Source organism: Pleurodeles waltl, unplaced genomic scaffold (assembly GCF_031143425.1).
Source record: "Pleurodeles waltl isolate 20211129_DDA unplaced genomic scaffold, aPleWal1.hap1.20221129 scaffold_247, whole genome shotgun sequence".
Classification (NCBI taxonomy): Eukaryota; Metazoa; Chordata; class Amphibia; order Caudata; family Salamandridae; genus Pleurodeles; species Pleurodeles waltl.
In genome coordinates, this window is record NW_027149953.1 from 138488 (window position 1) to 166085 (window position 27598).

General features: G+C 43.8%; 7 non-coding genes across 7 annotated transcripts; all 7 read right to left on the bottom strand.

The window, feature by feature from the left end:
- Positions 1–1143: 1143 nt before the first annotated feature.
- On the bottom strand, positions 1144–1215 carry TRNAA-CGC (transfer RNA alanine (anticodon CGC)). Its single transcript has one exon. It is a non-coding gene; the product is annotated as a tRNA-Ala (tRNA).
- A 3554-nt stretch (positions 1216–4769) lies between these two features.
- Positions 4770–4841, bottom strand: TRNAA-CGC (transfer RNA alanine (anticodon CGC)). The gene has a single exon. It is a non-coding gene; the product is annotated as a tRNA-Ala (tRNA).
- Positions 4842–6586: 1745 nt separating this feature from the next.
- Positions 6587–6658, bottom strand: TRNAA-CGC (transfer RNA alanine (anticodon CGC)). The gene has a single exon. It is a non-coding gene; the product is annotated as a tRNA-Ala (tRNA).
- Positions 6659–17448: 10790 nt separating this feature from the next.
- Positions 17449–17520, bottom strand: TRNAA-CGC (transfer RNA alanine (anticodon CGC)). Its single transcript has one exon. It is a non-coding gene; the product is annotated as a tRNA-Ala (tRNA).
- Positions 17521–21074: 3554 nt separating this feature from the next.
- TRNAA-CGC (transfer RNA alanine (anticodon CGC)) lies at positions 21075–21146 on the bottom strand. The gene has a single exon. It is a non-coding gene; the product is annotated as a tRNA-Ala (tRNA).
- Positions 21147–22891: 1745 nt separating this feature from the next.
- TRNAA-CGC (transfer RNA alanine (anticodon CGC)) lies at positions 22892–22963 on the bottom strand. The gene has a single exon. It is a non-coding gene; the product is annotated as a tRNA-Ala (tRNA).
- A 3554-nt stretch (positions 22964–26517) lies between these two features.
- TRNAA-CGC (transfer RNA alanine (anticodon CGC)) lies at positions 26518–26589 on the bottom strand. The gene has a single exon. It is a non-coding gene; the product is annotated as a tRNA-Ala (tRNA).
- Positions 26590–27598: the final 1009 nt, after the last annotated feature.

Below are 27598 nucleotides of genomic sequence, written 5' to 3' on the forward strand. Positions count from 1 at the left end.
AACATGAGAACAGCATTTTTGCTACCTTCCCTCTTCATGGTGTGTAGACGCATTTGTTAGCGGTTTCAAGCAGCCTTCTTAGCGCAGTAGGCAGCGCGTCAGTCTCATAATCTGAAGGTCCTGAGTTCCATCCTCAGAGAGGGCATTGCAGTGTTTCTTTTGTCAAGAGAAACATCTCAGATTTTCTCCAAATCTGTAAGCTATTACTCCACATCGCATCTTGCTCAGTTTTAAGGAGTTGGTGTCTTTCTAGATTCCCTCTTTCATATCCATGGCCACTCTCATTGTAGGTGAGTTTTAGCAGGATTTCTGTTTCTCCACTACAGTCCTCCGCTCTCCCAACTGAGCTATCGGAGGATTGGGCAGTACAGCTTTCCATGCTGCATTCATCTTTCTTTCAATAATGGTTGCGGCGGGAGTGGGGTGGGAGTACTGCAGTCTAATCTTGAAAATCATGAATATGACCTGCAGCTTGCTCTACAAATTGCCACTTCCTATAGTGCATTCTCAGCTACATCTTATCACCATAAAGGGGGATTGCTTACCTACCTAAATGTGCTGTGCTGGCGTGAAGGAAAGCAGGGGACCTAGAATTAGAAATCCTACAGAAAGGAGTTTTCCTGAAAGGGCATGGGGCCGAAGAATCCACAGCCCTTTGGAGGCATTTCTGGCAAAAGGATGACAGCATGGGAACATGAAGGAAAGGACAGAAAGTTAGGAGAGTCATTACTCCGTACGGAGCATGAAGAACATGCATTTTTAATGCTTCTGTGAAAGGAACTGGAAAAGCAAAACCAGTAGATTAATGGACCATTCAGAAGTGATTAGGATGAAGAAAACATTCAGTTTTTCTTAAACCTTCTGGTAAGAGTCTCGGGTTTAGAGGAAGAATTCAAATAAATGACCAAGACAGCTGTGCCCGTTTTCTATACTAAGAATGCCAAGATAAATCACCACTTTGGTTTCTTATGGAATCAAGATTATTTTTTTCTATAAACACGGGAAATGAGATAGCCCCATTTCAAAAGGTTTTGCAAGGCGAAGAAAGTGGGGTTCTGGCACCAGCTGCATGACATCTCACTTCCTTACTCATGATGCCAGCCTAGCTATCTGTCAAAAGGCAAGATTAGCATGGCGAAAAGCTGGAGATGCCGGGGATTGAACCCGGGGCCTCATACATGCGAAGCATGCGCTCTACCACTGAGCTACATCCCCACATCCTGTAGGGGCTGGTTTTGCTCTACGCATGGAAACCTGGAATTCTATTGAATGTACATTCACCACATATGACACTGGAATGGGAAGCGTCAGGTGTGGAATTCCACATGACTTACAGCTGGATTTTCTAGCACCGTTTTTTATGGAATAAGGTTGACTCTAGAATGAATAATTCCCCACACACAACAGCTAGATGCAATCTGAAAAAGCCAGAGTATTCAAGGCAACTGGTTCAGGATACATCAAAGAAGGATATGGTTGAGTGCTGCTTCCACATCTTGTGAGATGACTTAAGGTAGCCCTGCTCTTTTTGCAGGACACACAGCTATGTTACATTAGCAAGTAAAGCGTTGAGATCTAGATGCATCTACGGCTAGGGGCGGCATGTTAATTCTGGCTTTTAGTCCATTTCATTCTCAGTTATGTGGGGGAAAAAATGGCACGATCTTTCTTAGAGAGGTGAATGGTATGCCCTGATTTCTTTTGCATCTCTAAATGTATGGGGTGTGGGTTTAATCACTGGGAAAGAGCAGTCTTCTGACCATTATAACTGCAGACGATTTTAATCCAGCGAGGCAACCGTACTGTATTGATATTCCAACATGAGAACAGCATTTTTGCTACCTTCCCTCTTCATGGTGTGTAGACGCATTTGTTAGCGGTTTCAAGCAGCCTTCTTAGCGCAGTAGGCAGCGCGTCAGTCTCATAATCTGAAGGTCCTGAGTTCCATCCTCAGAGAGGGCATTGCAGTGTTTCTTTTGTCAAGAGAAACATCTCAGATTTTCTCCAAATCTGTAAGCTATTACTCCACATCGCATCTTGCTCAGTTTTAAGGAGTTGGTGTCTTTCTAGATTCCCTCTTTCATATCCATGGCCACTCTCATTGTAGGTGAGTTTTAGCAGGATTTCTGTTTCTCCACTACAGTCCTCCGCTCTCCCAACTGAGCTATCGGAGGATTGGGCAGTACAGCTTTCCATGCTGCATTCATCTTTCTTTCAATAATGGTTGCGGCGGGAGTGGGGTGGGAGTACTGCAGTCTAATCTTGAAAATCATGAATATGACCTGCAGCTTGCTCTACAAATTGCCACTTCCTATAGTGCATTCTCAGCTACATCTTATCACCATAAAGGGGGATTGCTTACCTACCTAAATGTGCTGTGCTGGCGTGAAGGAAAGCAGGGGACCTAGAATTAGAAATCCTACAGAAAGGAGTTTTCCTGAAAGGGCATGGGGCCGAAGAATCCACAGCCCTTTGGAGGCATTTCTGGCAAAAGGATGACAGCATGGGAACATGAAGGAAAGGACAGAAAGTTAGGAGAGTCATTACTCCGTACGGAGCATGAAGAACATGCATTTTTAATGCTTCTGTGAAAGGAACTGGAAAAGCAAAACCAGTAGATTAATGGACCATTCAGAAGTGATTAGGATGAAGAAAACATTCAGTTTTTCTTAAACCTTCTGGTAAGAGTCTCGGGTTTAGAGGAAGAATTCAAATAAATGACCAAGACAGCTGTGCCCGTTTTCTATACTAAGAATGCCAAGATAAATCACCACTTTGGTTTCTTATGGAATCAAGATTATTTTTTTCTATAAACACGGGAAATGAGATAGCCCCATTTCAAAAGGTTTTGCAAGGCGAAGAAAGTGGGGTTCTGGCACCAGCTGCATGACATCTCACTTCCTTACTCATGATGCCAGCCTAGCTATCTGTCAAAAGGCAAGATTAGCATGGCAAAAAGCTGGAGATGCCGGGGATTGAACCTGGGGCCTCATACATGCGAAGCATGCGCTCTACCACTGAGCTACATCCCGTAGGGGGTGGTTTTGCTCTACGCATGGAAACCTGGAATTCTATTGAATGTACATTCACCACATATGACACTGGAATGGGAAGCGTCAGGTGTGGAATTCCACATGACTTACAGCTGGATTTTCTAGCACCGTTTTTTATGGAATAAGGTTGACTCTAGAATGAATAATTCCCCACACACAACAGCTAGATGCAATCTGAAAAAGCCAGAGTATTCAAGGCAACTGGTTCAGGATACATCAAAGAAGGATATGGTTGAGTGCTGCTTCCACATCTTGTGAGATGACTTAAGGTAGCCCTGCTCTTTTTGCAGGACACACAGCTATGTTACATTAGCAAGTAAAGCGTTGAGATCTAGATGCATCTACGGCTAGGGGCGGCATGTTAATTCTGGCTTTTAGTCCATTTCATTCTCAGTTATGTGGGAGAAAAAATGGCACGATCTTTCTTAGAGAGGTGAATGGTATGCCCTGATTTCTTTTGCATCTCTAAATGTATGGGGTGTGGGTTTAATCACTGGGAAAGAGCAGTCTTCTGACCATTATAACTGCAGACGATTTTAATCCAGCGAGGCAACCGTACTGAATTGATATTCCAACATGAGAACAGCATTTTTGCTACCTTCCCTCTTCATGGTGTGTAGACGCATTTGTTAGCGGTTTCAAGCAGCCTTCTTAGCGCAGTAGGCAGCGCGTCAGTCTCATAATCTGAAGGTCCTGAGTTCCATCCTCAGAGAGGGCATTGCAGTGTTTCTTTTGTCAAGAGAAACATCTCAGATTTTCTCCAAATCTGTAAGCTATTACTCCACATCGCATCTTGCTCAGTTTTAAGGAGTTGGTGTCTTTCTAGATTCCCTCTTTCATATCCATGGCCACTCTCATTGTAGGTGAGTTTTAGCAGGATTTCTGTTTCTCCACTACAGTCCTCCGCTCTCCCAACTGAGCTATCGGAGGATTGGGCAGTACAGCTTTCCATGCTGCATTCATCTTTCTTTCAATAATGGTTGCGGCGGGAGTGGGGTGGGAGTACTGCAGTCTAATCTTGAAAATCATGAATATGACCTGCAGCTTGCTCTACAAATTGCCACTTCCTATAGTGCATTCTCAGCTACATCTTATCACCATAAAGGGGGATTGCTTACCTACCTAAATGTGCTGTGCTGGTGTGAAGGAAAGCAGGGGACCTAGAATTAGAAATCCTACAGAAAGGAGTTTTCCTGAAAGGGCATGGGGCCGAAGAATCCACAGCCCTTTGGAGGCATTTCTGGCAAAAGGATGACAGCATGGGAACATGAAGGAAAGGACAGAAAGTTAGGAGAGTCATTACTCCGTACGGAGCATGAAGAACATGCATTTTTAATGCTTCTGTGAAAGGAACTGGAAAAGCAAAACCAGTAGATTAATGGACCATTCAGAAGTGATTAGGATGAAGAAAACATTCAGTTTTTCTTAAACCTTCTGGTAAGAGTCTCGGGTTTAGAGGAAGAATTCAAATAAATGACCAAGACAGCTGTGCCCGTTTTCTATACTAAGAATGCCAAGATAAATCACCACTTTGGTTTCTTATGGAATCAAGATTATTTTTTTCTATAAACACGGGAAATGAGATAGCCCCATTTCAAAAGGTTTTGCAAGGCGAAGAAAGTGGGGTTCTGGCACCAGCTGCATGACATCTCACTTCCTTACTCATGATGCCAGCCTAGCTATCTGTCAAAAGGCAAGATTAGCATGGCGAAAAGCTGGAGATGCCGGGGATTGAACCCGGGGCCTCATACATGCGAAGCATGCGCTCTACCACTGAGCTACATCCCCACATCCTGTAGGGGCTGGTTTTGCTCTACGCATGGAAACCTGGAATTCTATTGAATGTACATTCACCACATATGACACTGGAATGGGAAGCGTCAGGTGTGGAATTCCACATGACTTACAGCTGGATTTTCTAGCACCGTTTTTTATGGAATAAGGTTGACTCTAGAATGAATAATTCCCCACACACAACAGCTAGATGCAATCTGAAAAAGCCAGAGTATTCAAGGCAACTGGTTCAGGATACATCAAAGAAGGATATGGTTGAGTGCTGCTTCCACATCTTGTGAGATGACTTAAGGTAGCCCTGCTCTTTTTGCAGGACACACAGCTATGTTACATTAGCAAGTAAAGCGTTGAGATCTAGATGCATCTACGGCTAGGGGCGGCATGTTAATTCTGGCTTTTAGTCCATTTCATTCTCAGTTATGTGGGGGAAAAAATGGCACGATCTTTCTTAGAGAGGTGAATGGTATGCCCTGATTTCTTTTGCATCTCTAAATGTATGGGGTGTGGGTTTAATCACTGGGAAAGAGCAGTCTTCTGACCATTATAACTGCAGACGATTTTAATCCAGCGAGGCAACCGTACTGTATTGATATTCCAACATGAGAACAGCATTTTTGCTACCTTCCCTCTTCATGGTGTGTAGACGCATTTGTTAGCGGTTTCAAGCAGCCTTCTTAGCGCAGTAGGCAGCGCGTCAGTCTCATAATCTGAAGGTCCTGAGTTCCATCCTCAGAGAGGGCATTGCAGTGTTTCTTTTGTCAAGAGAAACATCTCAGATTTTCTCCAAATCTGTAAGCTATTACTCCACATCGCATCTTGCTCAGTTTTAAGGAGTTGGTGTCTTTCTAGATTCCCTCTTTCATATCCATGGCCACTCTCATTGTAGGTGAGTTTTAGCAGGATTTCTGTTTCTCCACTACAGTCCTCCGCTCTCCCAACTGAGCTATCGGAGGATTGGGCAGTACAGCTTTCCATGCTGCATTCATCTTTCTTTCAATAATGGTTGCGGCGGGAGTGGGGTGGGAGTACTGCAGTCTAATCTTGAAAATCATGAATATGACCTGCAGCTTGCTCTACAAATTGCCACTTCCTATAGTGCATTCTCAGCTACATCTTATCACCATAAAGGGGGATTGCTTACCTACCTAAATGTGCTGTGCTGGCGTGAAGGAAAGCAGGGGACCTAGAATTAGAAATCCTACAGAAAGGAGTTTTCCTGAAAGGGCATGGGGCCGAAGAATCCACAGCCCTTTGGAGGCATTTCTGGCAAAAGGATGACAGCATGGGAACATGAAGGAAAGGACAGAAAGTTAGGAGAGTCATTACTCCGTACGGAGCATGAAGAACATGCATTTTTAATGCTTCTGTGAAAGGAACTGGAAAAGCAAAACCAGTAGATTAATGGACCATTCAGAAGTGATTAGGATGAAGAAAACATTCAGTTTTTCTTAAACCTTCTGGTAAGAGTCTCGGGTTTAGAGGAAGAATTCAAATAAATGACCAAGACAGCTGTGCCCGTTTTCTATACTAAGAATGCCAAGATAAATCACCACTTTGGTTTCTTATGGAATCAAGATTATTTTTTTCTATAAACACGGGAAATGAGATAGCCCCATTTCAAAAGGTTTTGCAAGGCGAAGAAAGTGGGGTTCTGGCACCAGCTGCATGACATCTCACTTCCTTACTCATGATGCCAGCCTAGCTATCTGTCAAAAGGCAAGATTAGCATGGCGAAAAGCTGGAGATGCCGGGGATTGAACCCGGGGCCTCATACATGCGAAGCATGCGCTCTACCACTGAGCTACATCCCCACATCCTGTAGGGGCTGGTTTTGCTCTACGCATGGAAACCTGGAATTCTATTGAATGTACATTCACCACATATGACACTGGAATGGGAAGCGTCAGGTGTGGAATTCCACATGACTTACAGCTGGATTTTCTAGCACCGTTTTTTATGGAATAAGGTTGACTCTAGAATGAATAATTCCCCACACACAACAGCTAGATGCAATCTGAAAAAGCCAGAGTATTCAAGGCAACTGGTTCAGGATACATCAAAGAAGGATATGGTTGAGTGCTGCTTCCACATCTTGTGAGATGACTTAAGGTAGCCCTGCTCTTTTTGCAGGACACACAGCTATGTTACATTAGCAAGTAAAGCGTTGAGATCTAGATGCATCTACGGCTAGGGGCGGCATGTTAATTCTGGCTTTTAGTCCATTTCATTCTCAGTTATGTGGGGGAAAAAATGGCACGATCTTTCTTAGAGAGGTGAATGGTATGCCCTGATTTCTTTTGCATCTCTAAATGTATGGGGTGTGGGTTTAATCACTGGGAAAGAGCAGTCTTCTGACCATTATAACTGCAGACGATTTTAATCCAGCGAGGCAACCGTACTGTATTGATATTCCAACATGAGAACAGCATTTTTGCTACCTTCCCTCTTCATGGTGTGTAGACGCATTTGTTAGCGGTTTCAAGCAGCCTTCTTAGCGCAGTAGGCAGCGCGTCAGTCTCATAATCTGAAGGTCCTGAGTTCCATCCTCAGAGAGGGCATTGCAGTGTTTCTTTTGTCAAGAGAAACATCTCAGATTTTCTCCAAATCTGTAAGCTATTACTCCACATCGCATCTTGCTCAGTTTTAAGGAGTTGGTGTCTTTCTAGATTCCCTCTTTCATATCCATGGCCACTCTCATTGTAGGTGAGTTTTAGCAGGATTTCTGTTTCTCCACTACAGTCCTCCGCTCTCCCAACTGAGCTATCGGAGGATTGGGCAGTACAGCTTTCCATGCTGCATTCATCTTTCTTTCAATAATGGTTGCGGCGGGAGTGGGGTGGGAGTACTGCAGTCTAATCTTGAAAATCATGAATATGACCTGCAGCTTGCTCTACAAATTGCCACTTCCTATAGTGCATTCTCAGCTACATCTTATCACCATAAAGGGGGATTGCTTACCTACCTAAATGTGCTGTGCTGGCGTGAAGGAAAGCAGGGGACCTAGAATTAGAAATCCTACAGAAAGGAGTTTTCCTGAAAGGGCATGGGGCCGAAGAATCCACAGCCCTTTGGAGGCATTTCTGGCAAAAGGATGACAGCATGGGAACATGAAGGAAAGGACAGAAAGTTAGGAGAGTCATTACTCCGTACGGAGCATGAAGAACATGCATTTTTAATGCTTCTGTGAAAGGAACTGGAAAAGCAAAACCAGTAGATTAATGGACCATTCAGAAGTGATTAGGATGAAGAAAACATTCAGTTTTTCTTAAACCTTCTGGTAAGAGTCTCGGGTTTAGAGGAAGAATTCAAATAAATGACCAAGACAGCTGTGCCCGTTTTCTATACTAAGAATGCCAAGATAAATCACCACTTTGGTTTCTTATGGAATCAAGATTATTTTTTTCTATAAACACGGGAAATGAGATAGCCCCATTTCAAAAGGTTTTGCAAGGCGAAGAAAGTGGGGTTCTGGCACCAGCTGCATGACATCTCACTTCCTTACTCATGATGCCAGCCTAGCTATCTGTCAAAAGGCAAGATTAGCATGGCAAAAAGCTGGAGATGCCGGGGATTGAACCTGGGGCCTCATACATGCGAAGCATGCGCTCTACCACTGAGCTACATCCCGTAGGGGGTGGTTTTGCTCTACGCATGGAAACCTGGAATTCTATTGAATGTACATTCACCACATATGACACTGGAATGGGAAGCGTCAGGTGTGGAATTCCACATGACTTACAGCTGGATTTTCTAGCACCGTTTTTTATGGAATAAGGTTGACTCTAGAATGAATAATTCCCCACACACAACAGCTAGATGCAATCTGAAAAAGCCAGAGTATTCAAGGCAACTGGTTCAGGATACATCAAAGAAGGATATGGTTGAGTGCTGCTTCCACATCTTGTGAGATGACTTAAGGTAGCCCTGCTCTTTTTGCAGGACACACAGCTATGTTACATTAGCAAGTAAAGCGTTGAGATCTAGATGCATCTACGGCTAGGGGCGGCATGTTAATTCTGGCTTTTAGTCCATTTCATTCTCAGTTATGTGGGAGAAAAAATGGCACGATCTTTCTTAGAGAGGTGAATGGTATGCCCTGATTTCTTTTGCATCTCTAAATGTATGGGGTGTGGGTTTAATCACTGGGAAAGAGCAGTCTTCTGACCATTATAACTGCAGACGATTTTAATCCAGCGAGGCAACCGTACTGAATTGATATTCCAACATGAGAACAGCATTTTTGCTACCTTCCCTCTTCATGGTGTGTAGACGCATTTGTTAGCGGTTTCAAGCAGCCTTCTTAGCGCAGTAGGCAGCGCGTCAGTCTCATAATCTGAAGGTCCTGAGTTCCATCCTCAGAGAGGGCATTGCAGTGTTTCTTTTGTCAAGAGAAACATCTCAGATTTTCTCCAAATCTGTAAGCTATTACTCCACATCGCATCTTGCTCAGTTTTAAGGAGTTGGTGTCTTTCTAGATTCCCTCTTTCATATCCATGGCCACTCTCATTGTAGGTGAGTTTTAGCAGGATTTCTGTTTCTCCACTACAGTCCTCCGCTCTCCCAACTGAGCTATCGGAGGATTGGGCAGTACAGCTTTCCATGCTGCATTCATCTTTCTTTCAATAATGGTTGCGGCGGGAGTGGGGTGGGAGTACTGCAGTCTAATCTAGAAAATCATGAATATGACCTGCAGCTTGCTCTACAAATTGCCACTTCCTATAGTGCATTCTCAGCTACATCTTATCACCATAAAGGGGGATTGCTTACCTACCTAAATGTGCTGTGCTGGCGTGAAGGAAAGCAGGGGACCTAGAATTAGAAATCCTACAGAAAGGAGTTTTCCTGAAAGGGCATGGGGCCGAAGAATCCACAGCCCTTTGGAGGCATTTCTGGCAAAAGGATGACAGCATGGGAACATGAAGGAAAGGACAGAAAGTTAGGAGAGTCATTACTCCGTACGGAGCATGAAGAACATGCATTTTTAATGCTTCTGTGAAAGGAACTGGAAAAGCAAAACCAGTAGATTAATGGACCATTCAGAAGTGATTAGGATGAAGAAAACATTCAGTTTTTCTTAAACCTTCTGGTAAGAGTCTCGGGTTTAGAGGAAGAATTCAAATAAATGACCAAGACAGCTGTGCCCGTTTTCTATACTAAGAATGCCAAGATAAATCACCACTTTGGTTTCTTATGGAATCAAGATTATTTTTTTCTATAAACACGGGAAATGAGATAGCCCCATTTCAAAAGGTTTTGCAAGGCGAAGAAAGTGGGGTTCTGGCACCAGCTGCATGACATCTCACTTCCTTACTCATGATGCCAGCCTAGCTATCTGTCAAAAGGCAAGATTAGCATGGCAAAAAGCTGGAGATGCCGGGGATTGAACCTGGGGCCTCATACATGCGAAGCATGCGCTCTACCACTGAGCTACATCCCGTAGGGGGTGGTTTTGCTCTACGCATGGAAACCTGGAATTCTATTGAATGTACATTCACCACATATGACACTGGAATGGGAAGCGTCAGGTGTGGAATTCCACATGACTTACAGCTGGATTTTCTAGCACCGTTTTTTATGGAATAAGGTTGACTCTAGAATGAATAATTCCCCACACACAACAGCTAGATGCAATCTGAAAAAGCCAGAGTATTCAAGGCAACTGGTTCAGGATACATCAAAGAAGGATATGGTTGAGTGCTGCTTCCACATCTTGTGAGATGACTTAAGGTAGCCCTGCTCTTTTTGCAGGACACACAGCTATGTTACATTAGCAAGTAAAGCGTTGAGATCTAGATGCATCTACGGCTAGGGGCGGCATGTTAATTCTGGCTTTTAGTCCATTTCATTCTCAGTTATGTGGGAGAAAAAATGGCACGATCTTTCTTAGAGAGGTGAATGGTATGCCCTGATTTCTTTTGCATCTCTAAATGTATGGGGTGTGGGTTTAATCACTGGGAAAGAGCAGTCTTCTGACCATTATAACTGCAGACGATTTTAATCCAGCGAGGCAACCGTACTGAATTGATATTCCAACATGAGAACAGCATTTTTGCTACCTTCCCTCTTCATGGTGTGTAGACGCATTTGTTAGCGGTTTCAAGCAGCCTTCTTAGCGCAGTAGGCAGCGCGTCAGTCTCATAATCTGAAGGTCCTGAGTTCCATCCTCAGAGAGGGCATTGCAGTGTTTCTTTTGTCAAGAGAAACATCTCAGATTTTCTCCAAATCTGTAAGCTATTACTCCACATCGCATCTTGCTCAGTTTTAAGGAGTTGGTGTCTTTCTAGATTCCCTCTTTCATATCCATGGCCACTCTCATTGTAGGTGAGTTTTAGCAGGATTTCTGTTTCTCCACTACAGTCCTCCGCTCTCCCAACTGAGCTATCGGAGGATTGGGCAGTACAGCTTTCCATGCTGCATTCATCTTTCTTTCAATAATGGTTGCGGCGGGAGTGGGGTGGGAGTACTGCAGTCTAATCTTGAAAATCATGAATATGACCTGCAGCTTGCTCTACAAATTGCCACTTCCTATAGTGCATTCTCAGCTACATCTTATCACCATAAAGGGGGATTGCTTACCTACCTAAATGTGCTGTGCTGGCGTGAAGGAAAGCAGGGGACCTAGAATTAGAAATCCTACAGAAAGGAGTTTTCCTGAAAGGGCATGGGGCCGAAGAATCCACAGCCCTTTGGAGGCATTTCTGGCAAAAGGATGACAGCATGGGAACATGAAGGAAAGGACAGAAAGTTAGGAGAGTCATTACTCCGTACGGAGCATGAAGAACATGCATTTTTAATGCTTCTGTGAAAGGAACTGGAAAAGCAAAACCAGTAGATTAATGGACCATTCAGAAGTGATTAGGATGAAGAAAACATTCAGTTTTTCTTAAACCTTCTGGTAAGAGTCTCGGGTTTAGAGGAAGAATTCAAATAAATGACCAAGACAGCTGTGCCCGTTTTCTATACTAAGAATGCCAAGATAAATCACCACTTTGGTTTCTTATGGAATCAAGATTATTTTTTTCTATAAACACGGGAAATGAGATAGCCCCATTTCAAAAGGTTTTGCAAGGCGAAGAAAGTGGGGTTCTGGCACCAGCTGCATGACATCTCACTTCCTTACTCATGATGCCAGCCTAGCTATCTGTCAAAAGGCAAGATTAGCATGGCAAAAAGCTGGAGATGCCGGGGATTGAACCTGGGGCCTCATACATGCGAAGCATGCGCTCTACCACTGAGCTACATCCCGTAGGGGGTGGTTTTGCTCTACGCATGGAAACCTGGAATTCTATTGAATGTACATTCACCACATATGACACTGGAATGGGAAGCGTCAGGTGTGGAATTCCACATGACTTACAGCTGGATTTTCTAGCACCGTTTTTTATGGAATAAGGTTGACTCTAGAATGAATAATTCCCCACACACAACAGCTAGATGCAATCTGAAAAAGCCAGAGTATTCAAGGCAACTGGTTCAGGATACATCAAAGAAGGATATGGTTGAGTGCTGCTTCCACATCTTGTGAGATGACTTAAGGTAGCCCTGCTCTTTTTGCAGGACACACAGCTATGTTACATTAGCAAGTAAAGCGTTGAGATCTAGATGCATCTACGGCTAGGGGCGGCATGTTAATTCTGGCTTTTAGTCCATTTCATTCTCAGTTATGTGGGAGAAAAAATGGCACGATCTTTCTTAGAGAGGTGAATGGTATGCCCTGATTTCTTTTGCATCTCTAAATGTATGGGGTGTGGGTTTAATCACTGGGAAAGAGCAGTCTTCTGACCATTATAACTGCAGACGATTTTAATCCAGCGAGGCAACCGTACTGAATTGATATTCCAACATGAGAACAGCATTTTTGCTACCTTCCCTCTTCATGGTGTGTAGACGCATTTGTTAGCGGTTTCAAGCAGCCTTCTTAGCGCAGTAGGCAGCGCGTCAGTCTCATAATCTGAAGGTCCTGAGTTCCATCCTCAGAGAGGGCATTGCAGTGTTTCTTTTGTCAAGAGAAACATCTCAGATTTTCTCCAAATCTGTAAGCTATTACTCCACATCGCATCTTGCTCAGTTTTAAGGAGTTGGTGTCTTTCTAGATTCCCTCTTTCATATCCATGGCCACTCTCATTGTAGGTGAGTTTTAGCAGGATTTCTGTTTCTCCACTACAGTCCTCCGCTCTCCCAACTGAGCTATCGGAGGATTGGGCAGTACAGCTTTCCATGCTGCATTCATCTTTCTTTCAATAATGGTTGCGGCGGGAGTGGGGTGGGAGTACTGCAGTCTAATCTTGAAAATCATGAATATGACCTGCAGCTTGCTCTACAAATTGCCACTTCCTATAGTGCATTCTCAGCTACATCTTATCACCATAAAGGGGGATTGCTTACCTACCTAAATGTGCTGTGCTGGCGTGAAGGAAAGCAGGGGACCTAGAATTAGAAATCCTACAGAAAGGAGTTTTCCTGAAAGGGCATGGGGCCGAAGAATCCACAGCCCTTTGGAGGCATTTCTGGCAAAAGGATGACAGCATGGGAACATGAAGGAAAGGACAGAAAGTTAGGAGAGTCATTACTCCGTACGGAGCATGAAGAACATGCATTTTTAATGCTTCTGTGAAAGGAACTGGAAAAGCAAAACCAGTAGATTAATGGACCATTCAGAAGTGATTAGGATGAAGAAAACATTCAGTTTTTCTTAAACCTTCTGGTAAGAGTCTCGGGTTTAGAGGAAGAATTCAAATAAATGACCAAGACAGCTGTGCCCGTTTTCTATACTAAGAATGCCAAGATAAATCACCACTTTGGTTTCTTATGGAATCAAGATTATTTTTTTCTATAAACACGGGAAATGAGATAGCCCCATTTCAAAAGGTTTTGCAAGGCGAAGAAAGTGGGGTTCTGGCACCAGCTGCATGACATCTCACTTCCTTACTCATGATGCCAGCCTAGCTATCTGTCAAAAGGCAAGATTAGCATGGCAAAAAGCTGGAGATGCCGGGGATTGAACCTGGGGCCTCATACATGCGAAGCATGCGCTCTACCACTGAGCTACATCCCGTAGGGGGTGGTTTTGCTCTACGCATGGAAACCTGGAATTCTATTGAATGTACATTCACCACATATGACACTGGAATGGGAAGCGTCAGGTGTGGAATTCCACATGACTTACAGCTGGATTTTCTAGCACCGTTTTTTATGGAATAAGGTTGACTCTAGAATGAATAATTCCCCACACACAACAGCTAGATGCAATCTGAAAAAGCCAGAGTATTCAAGGCAACTGGTTCAGGATACATCAAAGAAGGATATGGTTGAGTGCTGCTTCCACATCTTGTGAGATGACTTAAGGTAGCCCTGCTCTTTTTGCAGGACACACAGCTATGTTACATTAGCAAGTAAAGCGTTGAGATCTAGATGCATCTACGGCTAGGGGCGGCATGTTAATTCTGGCTTTTAGTCCATTTCATTCTCAGTTATGTGGGAGAAAAAATGGCACGATCTTTCTTAGAGAGGTGAATGGTATGCCCTGATTTCTTTTGCATCTCTAAATGTATGGGGTGTGGGTTTAATCACTGGGAAAGAGCAGTCTTCTGACCATTATAACTGCAGACGATTTTAATCCAGCGAGGCAACCGTACTGAATTGATATTCCAACATGAGAACAGCATTTTTGCTACCTTCCCTCTTCATGGTGTGTAGACGCATTTGTTAGCGGTTTCAAGCAGCCTTCTTAGCGCAGTAGGCAGCGCGTCAGTCTCATAATCTGAAGGTCCTGAGTTCCATCCTCAGAGAGGGCATTGCAGTGTTTCTTTTGTCAAGAGAAACATCTCAGATTTTCTCCAAATCTGTAAGCTATTACTCCACATCGCATCTTGCTCAGTTTTAAGGAGTTGGTGTCTTTCTAGATTCCCTCTTTCATATCCATGGCCACTCTCATTGTAGGTGAGTTTTAGCAGGATTTCTGTTTCTCCACTACAGTCCTCCGCTCTCCCAACTGAGCTATCGGAGGATTGGGCAGTACAGCTTTCCATGCTGCATTCATCTTTCTTTCAATAATGGTTGCGGCGGGAGTGGGGTGGGAGTACTGCAGTCTAATCTTGAAAATCATGAATATGACCTGCAGCTTGCTCTACAAATTGCCACTTCCTATAGTGCATTCTCAGCTACATCTTATCACCATAAAGGGGGATTGCTTACCTACCTAAATGTGCTGTGCTGGCGTGAAGGAAAGCAGGGGACCTAGAATTAGAAATCCTACAGAAAGGAGTTTTCCTGAAAGGGCATGGGGCCGAAGAATCCACAGCCCTTTGGAGGCATTTCTGGCAAAAGGATGACAGCATGGGAACATGAAGGAAAGGACAGAAAGTTAGGAGAGTCATTACTCCGTACGGAGCATGAAGAACATGCATTTTTAATGCTTCTGTGAAAGGAACTGGAAAAGCAAAACCAGTAGATTAATGGACCATTCAGAAGTGATTAGGATGAAGAAAACATTCAGTTTTTCTTAAACCTTCTGGTAAGAGTCTCGGGTTTAGAGGAAGAATTCAAATAAATGACCAAGACAGCTGTGCCCGTTTTCTATACTAAGAATGCCAAGATAAATCACCACTTTGGTTTCTTATGGAATCAAGATTATTTTTTTCTATAAACACGGGAAATGAGATAGCCCCATTTCAAAAGGTTTTGCAAGGCGAAGAAAGTGGGGTTCTGGCACCAGCTGCATGACATCTCACTTCCTTACTCATGATGCCAGCCTAGCTATCTGTCAAAAGGCAAGATTAGCATGGCAAAAAGCTGGAGATGCCGGGGATTGAACCTGGGGCCTCATACATGCGAAGCATGCGCTCTACCACTGAGCTACATCCCGTAGGGGGTGGTTTTGCTCTACGCATGGAAACCTGGAATTCTATTGAATGTACATTCACCACATATGACACTGGAATGGGAAGCGTCAGGTGTGGAATTCCACATGACTTACAGCTGGATTTTCTAGCACCGTTTTTTATGGAATAAGGTTGACTCTAGAATGAATAATTCCCCACACACAACAGCTAGATGCAATCTGAAAAAGCCAGAGTATTCAAGGCAACTGGTTCAGGATACATCAAAGAAGGATATGGTTGAGTGCTGCTTCCACATCTTGTGAGATGACTTAAGGTAGCCCTGCTCTTTTTGCAGGACACACAGCTATGTTACATTAGCAAGTAAAGCGTTGAGATCTAGATGCATCTACGGCTAGGGGCGGCATGTTAATTCTGGCTTTTAGTCCATTTCATTCTCAGTTATGTGGGAGAAAAAATGGCACGATCTTTCTTAGAGAGGTGAATGGTATGCCCTGATTTCTTTTGCATCTCTAAATGTATGGGGTGTGGGTTTAATCACTGGGAAAGAGCAGTCTTCTGACCATTATAACTGCAGACGATTTTAATCCAGCGAGGCAACCGTACTGAATTGATATTCCAACATGAGAACAGCATTTTTGCTACCTTCCCTCTTCATGGTGTGTAGACGCATTTGTTAGCGGTTTCAAGCAGCCTTCTTAGCGCAGTAGGCAGCGCGTCAGTCTCATAATCTGAAGGTCCTGAGTTCCATCCTCAGAGAGGGCATTGCAGTGTTTCTTTTGTCAAGAGAAACATCTCAGATTTTCTCCAAATCTGTAAGCTATTACTCCACATCGCATCTTGCTCAGTTTTAAGGAGTTGGTGTCTTTCTAGATTCCCTCTTTCATATCCATGGCCACTCTCATTGTAGGTGAGTTTTAGCAGGATTTCTGTTTCTCCACTACAGTCCTCCGCTCTCCCAACTGAGCTATCGGAGGATTGGGCAGTACAGCTTTCCATGCTGCATTCATCTTTCTTTCAATAATGGTTGCGGCGGGAGTGGGGTGGGAGTACTGCAGTCTAATCTTGAAAATCATGAATATGACCTGCAGCTTGCTCTACAAATTGCCACTTCCTATAGTGCATTCTCAGCTACATCTTATCACCATAAAGGGGGATTGCTTACCTACCTAAATGTGCTGTGCTGGCGTGAAGGAAAGCAGGGGACCTAGAATTAGAAATCCTACTCAAAGGAGTTTTCCTGAAAGGGCATGGGGCCGAAGAATCCACAGCCCTTTGGAGGCATTTCTGGCAAAAGGATGACAGCATGGGAACATGAAGGAAAGGACAGAAAGTTAGGAGAGTCATTACTCCGTACGGAGCATGAAGAACATGCATTTTTAATGCTTCTGTGAAAGGAACTGGAAAAGCAAAACCAGTAGATTAATGGACCATTCAGAAGTGATTAGGATGAAGAAAACATTCAGTTTTTCTTAAACCTTCTGGTAAGAGTCTCGGGTTTAGAGGAAGAATTCAAATAAATGACCAAGACAGCTGTGCCCGTTTTCTATACTAAGAATGCCAAGATAAATCACCACTTTGGTTTCTTATGGAATCAAGATTATTTTTTTCTATAAACACGGGAAATGAGATAGCCCCATTTCAAAAGGTTTTGCAAGGCGAAGAAAGTGGGGTTCTGGCACCAGCTGCATGACATCTCACTTCCTTACTCATGATGCCAGCCTAGCTATCTGTCAAAAGGCAAGATTAGCATGGCGAAAAGCTGGAGATGCCGGGGATTGAACCCGGGGCCTCATACATGCGAAGCATGCGCTCTACCACTGAGCTACATCCCCACATCCTGTAGGGGGTGGTTTTGCTCTACGCATGGAAACCTGGAATTCTATTGAATGTACATTCACCACATATGACACTGGAATGGGAAGCGTCAGGTGTGGAATTCCACATGACTTACAGCTGGATTTTCTAGCACCGTTTTTTATGGAATAAGGTTGACTCTAGAATGAATAATTCCCCACACACAACAGCTAGATGCAATCTGAAAAAGCCAGAGTATTCAAGGCAACTGGTTCAGGATACATCAAAGAAGGATATGGTTGAGTGCTGCTTCCACATCTTGAGAGATGACTTAAGGTAGCCCTGCTCTTTTTGCAGGACACACAGCTATGTTACATTAGCAAGTAAAGCGTTGAGATCTAGATGCATCTACGGCTAGGGGCGGCATGTTAATTCTGGCTTTTAGTCCATTTCATTCTCAGTTATGTGGGGGAAAAAATGGCACGATCTTTCTTAGAGAGGTGAATGGTATGCCCTGATTTCTTTTGCATCTCTAAATGTATGGGGTGTGGGTTTAATCACTGGGAAAGAGCAGTCTTCTGACCATTATAACTGCAGACGATTTTAATCCAGCGAGGCAACCGTACTGTATTGATATTCCAACATGAGAACAGCATTTTTGCTACCTTCCCTCTTCATGGTGTGTAGACGCATTTGTTAGCGGTTTCAAGCAGCCTTCTTAGCGCAGTAGGCAGCGCGTCAGTCTCATAATCTGAAGGTCCTGAGTTCCATCCTCAGAGAGGGCATTGCAGTGTTTCTTTTGTCAAGAGAAACATCTCAGATTTTCTCCAAATCTGTAAGCTATTACTCCACATCGCATCTTGCTCAGTTTTAAGGAGTTGGTGTCTTTCTAGATTCCCTCTTTCATATCCATGGCCACTCTCATTGTAGGTGAGTTTTAGCAGGATTTCTGTTTCTCCACTACAGTCCTCCGCTCTCCCAACTGAGCTATCGGAGGATTGGGCAGTACAGCTTTCCATGCTGCATTCATCTTTCTTTCAATAATGGTTGCGGCGGGAGTGGGGTGGGAGTACTGCAGTCTAATCTTGAAAATCATGAATATGACCTGCAGCTTGCTCTACAAATTGCCACTTCCTATAGTGCATTCTCAGCTACATCTTATCACCATAAAGGGGGATTGCTTACCTACCTAAATGTGCTGTGCTGGCGTGAAGGAAAGCAGGGGACCTAGAATTAGAAATCCTACAGAAAGGAGTTTTCCTGAAAGGGCATGGGGCCGAAGAATCCACAGCCCTTTGGAGGCATTTCTGGCAAAAGGATGACAGCATGGGAACATGAAGGAAAGGACAGAAAGTTAGGAGAGTCATTACTCCGTACGGAGCATGAAGAACATGCATTTTTAATGCTTCTGTGAAAGGAACTGGAAAAGCAAAACCAGTAGATTAATGGACCATTCAGAAGTGATTAGGATGAAGAAAACATTCAGTTTTTCTTAAACCTTCTGGTAAGAGTCTCGGGTTTAGAGGAAGAATTCAAATAAATGACCAAGACAGCTGTGCCCGTTTTCTATACTAAGAATGCCAAGATAAATCACCACTTTGGTTTCTTATGGAATCAAGATTATTTTTTTCTATAAACACGGGAAATGAAATAGCCCCATTTCAAAAGGTTTTGCAAGGCGAAGAAAGTGGGGTTCTGGCACCAGCTGCATGACATCTCACTTCCTTACTCATGATGCCAGCCTAGCTATCTGTCAAAAGGCAAGATTAGCATGGCGAAAAGCTGGAGATGCCGGGGATTGAACCTGGGGCCTCATACATGCGAAGCATGCGCTCTACCACTGAGCTACATCCCGTAGGGGGTGGTTTTGCTCTACGCATGGAAACCTGGAATTCTATTGAATGTACATTCACCACATATGACACTGGAATGGGAAGCGTCAGGTGTGGAATTCCACATGACTTACAGCTGGATTTTCTAGCACCGTTTTTTATGGAATAAGGTTGACTCTAGAATGAATAATTCCCCACACACAACAGCTAGATGCAATCTGAAAAAGCCAGAGTATTCAAGGCAACTGGTTCAGGATACATCAAAGAAGGATATGGTTGAGTGCTGCTTCCACATCTTGTGAGATGACTTAAGGTAGCCCTGCTCTTTTTGCAGGACACACAGCTATGTTACATTAGCAAGTAAAGCGTTGAGATCTAGATGCATCTACGGCTAGGGGCGGCATGTTAATTCTGGCTTTTAGTCCATTTCATTCTCAGTTATGTGGGGGAAAAAATGGCACGATCTTTCTTAGAGAGGTGAATGGTATGCCCTGATTTCTTTTGCATCTCTAAATGTATGGGGTGTGGGTTTAATCACTGGGAAAGAGCAGTCTTCTGACCATTATAACTGCAGACGATTTTAATCCAGCGAGGCAACCGTACTGTATTGATATTCCAACATGAGAACAGCATTTTTGCTACCTTCCCTCTTCATGGTGTGTAGACGCATTTGTTAGCGGTTTCAAGCAGCCTTCTTAGCGCAGTAGGCAGCGCGTCAGTCTCATAATCTGAAGGTCCTGAGTTCCATCCTCAGAGAGGGCATTGCAGTGTTTCTTTTGTCAAGAGAAACATCTCAGATTTTCTCCAAATCTGTAAGCTATTACTCCACATCGCATCTTGCTCAGTTTTAAGGAGTTGGTGTCTTTCTAGATTCCCTCTTTCATATCCATGGCCACTCTCATTGTAGGTGAGTTTTAGCAGGATTTCTGTTTCTCCACTACAGTCCTCCGCTCTCCCAACTGAGCTATCGGAGGATTGGGCAGTACAGCTTTCCATGCTGCATTCATCTTTCTTTCAATAATGGTTGCGGCGGGAGTGGGGTGGGAGTACTGCAGTCTAATCTTGAAAATCATGAATATGACCTGCAGCTTGCTCTACAAATTGCCACTTCCTATAGTGCATTCTCAGCTACATCTTATCACCATAAAGGGGGATTGCTTACCTACCTAAATGTGCTGTGCTGGCGTGAAGGAAAGGAGGGGACCTAGAATTAGAAATCCTACAGAAAGGAGTTTTCCTGAAAGGGCATGGGGCCGAAGAATCCACAGCCCTTTGGAGGCATTTCTGGCAAAAGGATGACAGCATGGGAACATGAAGGAAAGGACAGAAAGTTAGGAGAGTCATTACTCCGTACGGAGCATGAAGAACATGCATTTTTAATGCTTCTGTGAAAGGAACTGGAAAAGCAAAACCAGTAGATTAATGGACCATTCAGAAGTGATTAGGATGAAGAAAACATTCAGTTTTTCTTAAACCTTCTGGTAAGAGTCTCGGGTTTAGAGGAAGAATTCAAATAAATGACCAAGACAGCTGTGCCCGTTTTCTATACTAAGAATGCCAAGATAAATCACCACTTTGGTTTCTTATGGAATCAAGATTATTTTTTTCTATAAACACGGGAAATGAGATAGCCCCATTTCAAAAGGTTTTGCAAGGCGAAGAAAGTGGGGTTCTGGCACCAGCTGCATGACATCTCACTTCCTTACTCATGATGCCAGCCTAGCTATCTGTCAAAAGGCAAGATTAGCATGGCGAAAAGCTGGAGATGCCAGGGATTGAACCCGGGGCCTCATACATGCGAAGCATGCGCTCTACCACTGAGCTACATCCCCACATCCTGTAGGGGGTGGTTTTGCTCTACGCATGGAAACCTGGAATTCTATTGAATGTACATTCACCACATATGACACTGGAATGGGAAGCGTCAGGTGTGGAATTCCACATGACTTACAGCTGGATTTTCTAGCACCGTTTTTTATGGAATAAGGTTGACTCTAGAATGAATAATTCCCCACACACAACAGCTAGATGCAATCTGAAAAAGCCAGAGTATTCAAGGCAACTGGTTCAGGATACATCAAAGAAGGATATGGTTGAGTGCTGCTTCCACATCTTGTGAGATGACTTAAGGTAGCCCTGCTCTTTTTGCAGGACACACAGCTATGTTACATTAGCAAGTAAAGCGTTGAGATCTAGATGCATCTACGGCTAGGGGCGGCATGTTAATTCTGGCTTTTAGTCCATTTCATTCTCAGTTATGTGGGGGAAAAAATGGCACGATCTTTCTTAGAGAGGTGAATGGTATGCCCTGATTTCTTTTGCATCTCTAAATGTATGGGGTGTGGGTTTAATCACTGGGAAAGAGCAGTCTTCTGACCATTATAACTGCAGACGATTTTAATCCAGCGAGGCAACCGTACTGTATTGATATTCCAACATGAGAACAGCATTTTTGCTACCTTCCCTCTTCATGGTGTGTAGACGCATTTGTTAGCGGTTTCAAGCAGCCTTCTTAGCGCAGTAGGCAGCGCGTCAGTCTCATAATCTGAAGGTCCTGAGTTCCATCCTCAGAGAGGGCATTGCAGTGTTTCTTTTGTCAAGAGAAACATCTCAGATTTTCTCCAAATCTGTAAGCTATTACTCCACATCGCATCTTGCTCAGTTTTAAGGAGTTGGTGTCTTTCTAGATTCCCTCTTTCATATCCATGGCCACTCTCATTGTAGGTGAGTTTTAGCAGGATTTCTGTTTCTCCACTACAGTCCTCCGCTCTCCCAACTGAGCTATCGGAGGATTGGGCAGTACAGCTTTCCATGCTGCATTCATCTTTCTTTCAATAATGGTTGCGGCGGGAGTGGGGTGGGAGTACTGCAGTCTAATCTTGAAAATCATGAATATGACCTGCAGCTTGCTCTACAAATTGCCACTTCCTATAGTGCATTCTCAGCTACATCTTATCACCATAAAGGGGGATTGCTTACCTACCTAAATGTGCTGTGCTGGCGTGAAGGAAAGCAGGGGACCTAGAATTAGAAATCCTACTCAAAGGAGTTTTCCTGAAAGGGCATGGGGCCGAAGAATCCACAGCCCTTTGGAGGCATTTCTGGCAAAAGGATGACAGCATGGGAACATGAAGGAAAGGACAGAAAGTTAGGAGAGTCATTACTCCGTACGGAGCATGAAGAACATGCATTTTTAATGCTTCTGTGAAAGGAACTGGAAAAGCAAAACCAGTAGATTAATGGACCATTCAGAAGTGATTAGGATGAAGAAAACATTCAGTTTTTCTTAAACCTTCTGGTAAGAGTCTCGGGTTTAGAGGAAGAATTCAAATAAATGACCAAGACAGCTGTGCCCGTTTTCTATACTAAGAATGCCAAGATAAATCACCACTTTGGTTTCTTATGGAATCAAGATTATTTTTTTCTATAAACACGGGAAATGAGATAGCCCCATTTCAAAAGGTTTTGCAAGGCGAAGAAAGTGGGGTTCTGGCACCAGCTGCATGACATCTCACTTCCTTACTCATGATGCCAGCCTAGCTATCTGTCAAAAGGCAAGATTAGCATGGCGAAAAGCTGGAGATGCCGGGGATTGAACCCGGGGCCTCATACATGCGAAGCATGCGCTCTACCACTGAGCTACATCCCCACATCCTGTAGGGGCTGGTTTTGCTCTACGCATGGAAACCTGGAATTCTATTGAATGTACATTCACCACATATGACACTGGAATGGGAAGCGTCAGGTGTGGAATTCCACATGACTTACAGCTGGATTTTCTAGCACCGTTTTTTATGGAATAAGGTTGACTCTAGAATGAATAATTCCCCACACACAACAGCTAGATGCAATCTGAAAAAGCCAGAGTATTCAAGGCAACTGGTTCAGGATACATCAAAGAAGGATATGGTTGAGTGCTGCTTCCACATCTTGTGAGATGACTTAAGGTAGCCCTGCTCTTTTTGCAGGACACACAGCTATGTTACATTAGCAAGTAAAGCGTTGAGATCTAGATGCATCTACGGCTAGGGGCGGCATGTTAATTCTGGCTTTTAGTCCATTTCATTCTCAGTTATGTGGGGGAAAAAATGGCACGATCTTTCTTAGAGAGGTGAATGGTATGCCCTGATTTCTTTTGCATCTCTAAATGTATGGGGTGTGGGTTTAATCACTGGGAAAGAGCAGTCTTCTGACCATTATAACTGCAGACGATTTTAATCCAGCGAGGCAACCGTACTGTATTGATATTCCAACATGAGAACAGCATTTTTGCTACCTTCCCTCTTCATGGTGTGTAGACGCATTTGTTAGCGGTTTCAAGCAGCCTTCTTAGCGCAGTAGGCAGCGCGTCAGTCTCATAATCTGAAGGTCCTGAGTTCCATCCTCAGAGAGGGCATTGCAGTGTTTCTTTTGTCAAGAGAAACATCTCAGATTTTCTCCAAATCTGTAAGCTATTACTCCACATCGCATCTTGCTCAGTTTTAAGGAGTTGGTGTCTTTCTAGATTCCCTCTTTCATATCCATGGCCACTCTCATTGTAGGTGAGTTTTAGCAGGATTTCTGTTTCTCCACTACAGTCCTCCGCTCTCCCAACTGAGCTATCGGAGGATTGGGCAGTACAGCTTTCCATGCTGCATTCATCTTTCTTTCAATAATGGTTGCGGCGGGAGTGGGGTGGGAGTACTGCAGTCTAATCTTGAAAATCATGAATATGACCTGCAGCTTGCTCTACAAATTGCCACTTCCTATAGTGCATTCTCAGCTACATCTTATCACCATAAAGGGGGATTGCTTACCTACCTAAATGTGCTGTGCTGGCGTGAAGGAAAGCAGGGGACCTAGAATTAGAAATCCTACAGAAAGGAGTTTTCCTGAAAGGGCATGGGGCCGAAGAATCCACAGCCCTTTGGAGGCATTTCTGGCAAAAGGATGACAGCATGGGAACATGAAGGAAAGGACAGAAAGTTAGGAGAGTCATTACTCCGTACGGAGCATGAAGAACATGCATTTTTAATGCTTCTGTGAAAGGAACTGGAAAAGCAAAACCAGTAGATTAATGGACCATTCAGAAGTGATTAGGATGAAGAAAACATTCAGTTTTTCTTAAACCTTCTGGTAAGAGTCTCGGGTTTAGAGGAAGAATTCAAATAAATGACCAAGACAGCTGTGCCCGTTTTCTATACTAAGAATGCCAAGATAAATCACCACTTTGGTTTCTTATGGAATCAAGATTATTTTTTTCTATAAACACGGGAAATGAAATAGCCCCATTTCAAAAGGTTTTGCAAGGCGAAGAAAGTGGGGTTCTGGCACCAGCTGCATGACATCTCACTTCCTTACTCATGATGCCAGCCTAGCTATCTGTCAAAAGGCAAGATTAGCATGGCGAAAAGCTGGAGATACCGGGGATTGAACCTGGGGCCTCATACATGCGAAGCATGCGCTCTACCACTGAGCTACATCCCGTAGGGGGTGGTTTTGCTCTACGCATGGAAACCTGGAATTCTATTGAATGTACATTCACCACATATGACACTGGAATGGGAAGCGTCAGGTGTGGAATTCCACATGACTTACAGCTGGATTTTCTAGCACCGTTTTTTATGGAATAAGGTTGACTCTAGAATGAATAATTCCCCACACACAACAGCTAGATGCAATCTGAAAAAGCCAGAGTATTCAAGGCAACTGGTTCAGGATACATCAAAGAAGGATATGGTTGAGTGCTGCTTCCACATCTTGTGAGATGACTTAAGGTAGCCCTGCTCTTTTTGCAGGACACACAGCTATGTTACATTAGCAAGTAAAGCGTTGAGATCTAGATGCATCTACGGCTAGGGGCGGCATGTTAATTCTGGCTTTTAGTCCATTTCATTCTCAGTTATGTGGGGGAAAAAATGGCACGATCTTTCTTAGAGAGGTGAATGGTATGCCCTGATTTCTTTTGCATCTCTAAATGTATGGGGTGTGGGTTTAATCACTGGGAAAGAGCAGTCTTCTGACCATTATAACTGCAGACGATTTTAATCCAGCGAGGCAACCGTACTGTATTGATATTCCAACATGAGAACAGCATTTTTGCTACCTTCCCTCTTCATGGTGTGTAGACGCATTTGTTAGCGGTTTCAAGCAGCCTTCTTAGCGCAGTAGGCAGCGCGTCAGTCTCATAATCTGAAGGTCCTGAGTTCCATCCTCAGAGAGGGCATTGCAGTGTTTCTTTTGTCAAGAGAAACATCTCAGATTTTCTCCAAATCTGTAAGCTATTACTCCACATCGCATCTTGCTCAGTTTTAAGGAGTTGGTGTCTTTCTAGATTCCCTCTTTCATATCCATGGCCACTCTCATTGTAGGTGAGTTTTAGCAGGATTTCTGTTTCTCCACTACAGTCCTCCGCTCTCCCAACTGAGCTATCGGAGGATTGGGCAGTACAGCTTTCCATGCTGCATTCATCTTTCTTTCAATAATGGTTGCGGCGGGAGTGGGGTGGGAGTACTGCAGTCTAATCTTGAAAATCATGAATATGACCTGCAGCTTGCTCTACAAATTGCCACTTCCTATAGTGCATTCTCAGCTACATCTTATCACCATAAAGGGGGATTGCTTACCTACCTAAATGTGCTGTGCTGGCGTGAAGGAAAGGAGGGGACCTAGAATTAGAAATCCTACAGAAAGGAGTTTTCCTGAAAGGGCATGGGGCCGAAGAATCCACAGCCCTTTGGAGGCATTTCTGGCAAAAGGATGACAGCATGGGAACATGAAGGAAAGGACAGAAAGTTAGGAGAGTCATTACTCCGTACGGAGCATGAAGAACATGCATTTTTAATGCTTCTGTGAAAGGAACTGGAAAAGCAAAACCAGTAGATTAATGGACCATTCAGAAGTGATTAGGATGAAGAAAACATTCAGTTTTTCTTAAACCTTCTGGTAAGAGTCTCGGGTTTAGAGGAAGAATTCAAATAAATGACCAAGACAGCTGTGCCCGTTTTCTATACTAAGAATGCCAAGATAAATCACCACTTTGGTTTCTTATGGAATCAAGATTATTTTTTTCTATAAACACGGGAAATGAGATAGCCCCATTTCAAAAGGTTTTGCAAGGCGAAGAAAGTGGGGTTCTGGCACCAGCTGCATGACATCTCACTTCCTTACTCATGATGCCAGCCTAGCTATCTGTCAAAAGGCAAGATTAGCATGGCGAAAAGCTGGAGATGCCGGGGATTGAACCCGGGGCCTCATACATGCGAAGCATGCGCTCTACCACTGAGCTACATCCCCACATCCTGTAGGGGGTGGTTTTGCTCTACGCATGGAAACCTGGAATTCTATTGAATGTACATTCACCACATATGACACTGGAATGGGAAGCGTCAGGTGTGGAATTCCACATGACTTACAGCTGGATTTTCTAGCACCGTTTTTTATGGAATAAGGTTGACTCTAGAATGAATAATTCCCCACACACAACAGCTAGATGCAATCTGAAAAAGCCAGAGTATTCAAGGCAACTGGTTCAGGATACATCAAAGAAGGATATGGTTGAGTGCTGCTTCCACATCTTGTGAGATGACTTAAGGTAGCCCTGCTCTTTTTGCAGGACACACAGCTATGTTACATTAGCAAGTAAAGCGTTGAGATCTAGATGCATCTACGGCTAGGGGCGGCATGTTAATTCTGGCTTTTAGTCCATTTCATTCTCAGTTATGTGGGGGAAAAAATGGCACGATCTTTCTTAGAGAGGTGAATGGTATGCCCTGATTTCTTTTGCATCTCTAAATGTATGGGGTGTGGGTTTAATCACTGGGAAAGAGCAGTCTTCTGACCATTATAACTGCAGACGATTTTAATCCAGCGAGGCAACCGTACTGTATTGATATTCCAACATGAGAACAGCATTTTTGCTACCTTCCCTCTTCATGGTGTGTAGACGCATTTGTTAGCGGTTTCAAGCAGCCTTCTTAGCGCAGTAGGCAGCGCGTCAGTCTCATAATCTGAAGGTCCTGAGTTCCATCCTCAGAGAGGGCATTGCAGTGTTTCTTTTGTCAAGAGAAACATCTCAGATTTTCTCCAAATCTGTAAGCTATTACTCCACATCGCATCTTGCTCAGTTTTAAGGAGTTGGTGTCTTTCTAGATTCCCTCTTTCATATCCATGGCCACTCTCATTGTAGGTGAGTTTTAGCAGGATTTCTGTTTCTCCACTACAGTCCTCCGCTCTCCCAACTGAGCTATCGGAGGATTGGGCAGTACAGCTTTCCATGCTGCATTCATCTTTCTTTCAATAATGG